Genomic DNA, 6,091 nt, shown 5'->3' with positions numbered 1-6,091 from the left:
CCCGGCAACCTTGATTCCAGCTTGTGTTTCTTCCAGCCCAGCGTTTCTCATGATGTACTCTGCATAGAAGTTAAATAAGCAGGGTGACAATATACAGCCTTGCTGTACTCCTTTTCCTATTTGGAACCGTCTTTTGTTCCATGTCCAGTTCTAACTGTTGCTTCCTAACCTGCATACAGATTTCTCAAGAGGCAAGTCAGGTGGTCTGGTATTCCCATCTCTTTCAGAATTTTCCACAGTTTCTTGTGATCCACACAGTCAAAGGCTTTGGCATAGTCAATAAAGCAGATGTTTTTCTGGAACTCTCTTGCTTTTTCCATGATCCAGCGGATGTTGGCAATTTGATCTCTGGTTCCTCTGCCTTTTCTAAAACCAGCTTGAACATCAGAAGGTTCACGGTTCACATATTGCTGAAGCCTGGCTTGGAGAATTTTGAGCATTACTTTACTAAGCGTGTGAGATGAGTGCAATTGTGCGGTAGTTTGAGCACTCTTTGGCATTGCCTTTCTTTGGGATTGGAATGAAAACTGACCTTTTCCAGTCCTGTGGCCACTGCTGAGTTTTCCAAATTTGCTGGCATATTGAGTGCAGCACTTTCACAGCATCATCTTTCAGGATTTGAAATAGCTCCACTGGAATTCCATCACCTCCACTAGCTTTGTTCGTAGTGATGCTTTCTAAGGCCCACTTGACTTTACATTCCAGGATGTCTGGCTCTAGGTCAGTGATCACATCATCGTGATTATCTGGGTAGTGAAGATCTTTTTTGTACAGTTCTTCTGTGTATTCTTGCCACCTCTTCTTGATATCTTCTGCTTCTGTTAGGTCCATACCATTTCTGTCCTTTATCGAGCCCATCTTTGCATGAAATGTTCCCTTGGTATCTCTAATTTTCTTGAAGAGATCTCTAGTCTTTCCCATTCTGTTGTTTTCCTCTATTTCTTTGCATTGATCGCTGAGGAAGGCTTTCTTATCTCTTCTTGCTATTCTTTGGAACTCTGCATTCAGATGCTTATATCTTTCCTTTTCTCCTTTGCTTTTCACTTCTCTTCTTTTCACAGCTATTTGTAAGGCCTCCCCAGACAGCAAAAAAAAAAAAAGAATAATGTTACAAGTATTTAAATTGAATATAAAACACCGTTTAATATTTTAGGTGATTTTAAAAAGGCATTCATGGGGACTTCCCTGATGGTCTAGTGGTTAAGACTCCATGCTTCCAATGCAAGGGATGTGAGTTCAATCCTTGGTCAGGGAACTAAAATCTCATATGGCCGTGCTGCAAAACCAAGGAATAAAAATAAATAAATTTTTTAAAGTCATTTATAATCTTAATTATATAATATCTTTGTTTTTGCATGTTGTCTTCTACATCATTATTTCATCCTGAATTTTTTCGTACATACAACCTGAAAAAATTGTACAATAATCACTCACATATTTTCCATTTAACATCTAGCATTAACATTTTGCTTATTCACTTAATCACGTATCCATCAATCCATTTTATTTTTTTTATGCATTTAAAATTAAGTTTCAGAAATCAGTGCCTTTCACCTCTAAATACTCCAGCATGCATATCCTTAGCCAAAGTTCAATATTTATTTATTGTTCTAATTTTTTTAGTTGAAATTTATACCCAGTGTGTGTTAAGTCACCCAGTCATGTCTGACTCTTTATGACCCCATGGACCCCAGCCTCCTCTGTCCATGGAATTCTCCAGGCAAGAATATTGGAGTGGGTTGCCATTTCCTTCTCCATTATACCCAGTGTCCGTTCTTCTAAAGATTGTCCATTTCCTCTAGGTTGTTCATTTTGTTGACATATAGCTATTCATAGTAGACTTTTATGATTCTTTGTATTTCTGTGTTATCAATTGGAACTTCCTTTTAACTTCTCATTTTATTGATTCTGTTTTTTTTATTGATGAGTCTAGCTAAAGGCTTATCAATTTTTACTTTTTCAAAGAAGCAGCTTTTAGTTTCATTGATCTTTTCTATAGTTTTTTTTTTTTTTTAGCATCTATTTCATTTGTTTCTGCTCTAATCTAATCATATGATTTCTTCCTTTGTACTAACTTTAGGTTTTGTTTCTTCTTTCTCTAGTTGCTTTAGATGTAAAGTTAGGCAGTTATTTGAGATTTTTCCTTTTCCCTGAGGTAAGCTTGTATTGCTATAAAGTTTCCTCTTCAAACTGCTCTTGCCGAGTCCTGTAGGTTTTGGATCATCATGCTTTCATTTTTGTGTCTTTAGATTATTTTTTATTTCCTCTTTGATTTATTCAGTGATCCATTAGTTGTTTAGTAGCCTATTTTTTAGCATCCACTTTTTTTTTCAGTTTTTTCTTGTAGTTGGTTTCTAGCCTCATCGCACTGTGGATGGAAAAGATGCTAATATGATTTCAAGTTTCTTACATTTACAAATGCTTGTTTTGTGATCCAGCATGTGATCTATCACAGAAAATGTTTCATGTGCACTTGAAAAGAATGTGTATCCTGCTGCTTTTGGACAGAATTCTCTATAAACATCAGTTAAGTCCACTTGGTAACCTACCATGGTACTCCCATCCCAACAGTCATTCAGTTCCAGCCATTGTCCAGTCTACCAACCATCTCCTGCTTTATCACTCTGTCATGACTCACTTCTCTCTTTAGCCAACTTAGAATGCATGGTCCATTCTTACAACTTTCTAAACACCCCATCTTCCTTGCCCCCACACTCTATGCATTATACTCATCTGGCTAGTTAAATCCAACTGTCTACAACCTTGATGCCTGCACTAAGCAGCTGAGCCATGCTGACAGGTCCCACTTTAAAGCTACGGTCATCTGTTGCAGGTAACAACAGGCTTTCCAGAGGTGGTGGTTTTCCCACCCTTTAGAACAACATTTCATACCTTCTTGCCTCTCCTCAAACCTCAACAGCCATTCTGCTCCTTTCTGCTCCCACTGGTGATCTTGCCTCACATTTCCCTCAAAAGCAGATGTCTCCTCCGCCAAAGCTATCCACCTAACTTTACCTATCACTTCTCCCTTCTCTTCTGTCACAAAGGAAGAAGTTTCCTTTCCTGTACTGAAGACTAAGCCTCTATTACAGGACCCCAGGCCTCTGATTTTCTCCCAGATTCTGTTTCTTCTCCATCTTAAGTGCCTCCCTCTCCTCTGGACCAGTTCTATCAGCACACAGACATGCTCTGTGTCTCCGGACACTTCTGGGAGGATACCCACTCCAGAAAGGTGGCTCTACCCTGATCATACAGGCCTCCCAGCTCTAGCTCAGGATGGTACCATCAGCCATGCTATCTCTTCCTATTTTTCAAGCATTAGAAAGCGTTGTTGGGGGAGGGGGGCAGTTGTTGTTCGCTTGTTTTTGTCATTGGCCATGGGGCATGTGGAATCCTAGTTTCCTGACCAGGGATTGAACCCAAGCCCCCTGCATTGGAAGCACAAAGTCTTAATTACTAGATCACCAGGGAAGTTCCAGAAGAGGTTGCTATTTATCCTTCAAAACATCTAGTGTCACTCTATCCAGAGGTAGCCATCCATCCTCCTTGTTCCTGAGGTTCTGATCACTTTTGTTTTAAGACATCTATTTCCACGGACCACGGAGAGGCTGATTTTTGTCACAAACTTAGAAGTCTGGAGAACCACAGAGATGAGTGGGAGGAGCGCACTGGTTCTGAGAGCTAGATTCTTGAGAAATGTTGTGAAATTAGTCAAACCAAGATTTGCAGAAGATGAGTCTCTCTGCCATTTGGTGTAGGCTTCTCAGGATCTGAGAAGTGAGGAAACACCTCTATCCTTCAGGCCAGGAAGCCATGGGTTCTGATACCAGCTCATGCCTTCCTGGGCTGTGTAACCTTGAGCAAATGACATAGTGTCTCTGAACCTCAGTGTCTTCATCTGGAAAGTGAAAAGAATCATAAGTACCTCAAAGCAGATTCTGCTGCGAGAATGAAATGAGAGCACCTGTGTCAAGCTCTGGGTACCTGGTGAGTGCTCAGTTCAGACTGGTTTTCTCTCTGTTTCGTTATTGGGCCAGCTGGACGACCCAGGCAATAGTGGGTGTGTAAAGACTGGGCTATCTATAGGTTGGGACCTCAAAGTCATTTTGCTAGTTTCTCATCAAAGAGCTCCTACCTCAGCAGAAAGACTGCTTCTCCCACATTTAACCCTTTTGTTATCCCAGAGTTCTTACCATGAATACCTTTCCTAAACTTCACATTCAACAAAGCCTAAACTGGAGCCTCAGGGCAGAGAGGGAAAGAATGTAACAAACTATCAACTGAGGCTGTCAGAAGATGCACGGCCCATGTCACTCTTCTTACAAGACATAAAGGTGACTTGTCCACAGTCACCCAAATTGTTAGTCTCAGAGCTAGGACGTGAGTCCAGTCTGCTCTGAGTCACAGCCAAGACTTGTAACACTTTCAGAAGTCCATCAGCAAGACTTAAGACATTCCCAGAGAGTTGATCCATTTCTTTTTACAACTATGATCTATAAACTAAAATCTAGTCTATCTGGTGGTTGACACAAAGAGCGAATTTTATTATATGCAAATTTTAAAAGGGAGGAAAAAACTTCCATGTAGGTCATCTCAGTTACCAAGTGGTTTAGGGCTTTCCTGATAGCTCAGTTGGTAAAGAATCCGCCTGCAATGCAGGAGACCCCAGTTTGATTTCTGGGTCAGGAAGATCCACTGGAGAATGTATAGACTACTCACTCCAGTATTCTTGGGCTTCCCTAGTGGCTCAGTTGGTAAAGAATCTGCCCTCAATGTGGGATACCTGGGTTCAATCCCTGGGTTGGGAAGATCTCCTGGAGAAGGGAAAGGCTACCCACTCCAGTATTCTGGCCTGGAGAATTCCATGGGGTTGCAAAGAGTTGGACATGACTGAGCAAATTTCACTTTGAGGTCTTTTGTTTTTCTCTTGTTACTTGGGTTTCTTTTTCATAAATCACCACTTCTCTCTCTGGGTAGTGGTTTTCACTTTCCACTTTGTGACATTCTTTCCATCATTTGAGTCTTTCATGACCTGTGAAACATACAGGCAGTTGTTATCATCCCCTTTCCACAAGGAGTGTGAAAGTCAGGTAGATCCAGGTTCAAACCCCAGCTCGGTCACTCGCCACCTGTGTCAGCTTGGGCAGGTTACCTAACCTCTCTTGAGCCTTGCTTGCCGCAACTTGAAATAAAAATGTCTGTAATATCTTTTCTCGGTAGGCTGTGGTGGGGATTGAGTCGAATGCATTTCCCAAATGTCCTTGATGCTGAGAATCCTCAGGGCACTTGTTAAAACACAGATTCCTGGGCCCTGGTCCAGAGCACCTGGACCAGAATTCCCAGGGGTGACACCTGGCAGTCTGTCAAGCCCTGAGGATCCTTTCTAGGGAAATTTGGGAAACACCAGGCTGATTGGCACAGAGCAGCTAATATTTATCAAGTACTTATAGGTGTTCAGTCTTTGAAATGGGGATAACGATGACCATCAGGATTATTCTGAGAAACGAGCAAAATAAGGTACAAAGTCCAGCAAACAATAAGTTCTATGTGTGCCGGTATGTCGGTATCTTCACTTGTCTGAATTCATCAGGACTCTCTCAGGCCAAAATGGACACATCTAGAGTCTCTCTCCAAGAGATGTCCCTCCATCCTCCCAGCCCAGTACCCCTAGTAGCAGGCTTCTCAATTTTCCAGATCCCAAGGACCAAGCCTCATTTAACCAATTTGGTTTCTAGGCTCTCCTCGGACCAGTCACTATGGTCAAAGTTTGGAATATGCTGATTGACCAGGACAGGGTCGCTTGCGCATCCCAGGAACCACAGAAGTGAGGGTCAGCCCCATCTGAACTTCAGGAATGGGAGTGGCCCGTATCCGTGTGAGTCCTTTTCTTGGTCCCTTAACCAATAGCAGCTGATGTTTGGTGGGCAACTCCATGATGTCCCCTGCATCAGCCTCAACAATCAGACCGTTAGCAGTCCACAGAAGCCCTGTCAGGTTTGAATCTGTCTCTGGTCTTTCCTTTTGCTGGCATATTTGTGGCTACCTTGAGGGCCTCAGTCAGGCAGATGAAGCCTCAGACCTTCCCTCATCT

General features: G+C 42.2%; 1 long non-coding RNA gene across 1 annotated transcript in view; it reads left to right on the top strand.

Annotated features, from left to right (window-relative positions):
- Positions 1 to 5,817, top strand: part of LOC104984657 — a 35,267-nt gene extending 29,450 nt beyond the window's left edge. The window contains exon 3 of the long non-coding RNA XR_824772.1: positions 5,736 to 5,817. This is a non-coding gene — a long non-coding RNA (uncharacterized LOC104984657). The remainder of the gene's footprint in view (positions 1 to 5,735) is intronic.
- Positions 5,818 to 6,091: the final 274 nt, after the last annotated feature.

This window comes from Bison bison, unplaced genomic scaffold (genome assembly GCF_000754665.1).
Source record: "Bison bison bison isolate TAMUID 2011002044 unplaced genomic scaffold, Bison_UMD1.0 scf7180017864034, whole genome shotgun sequence".
Classification (NCBI taxonomy): Eukaryota; Metazoa; Chordata; class Mammalia; order Artiodactyla; family Bovidae; genus Bison; species Bison bison.
The sequence above is the reverse complement of the archived record's forward strand: the minus strand, read 5'-3'. Positions and strand labels throughout refer to the sequence as shown.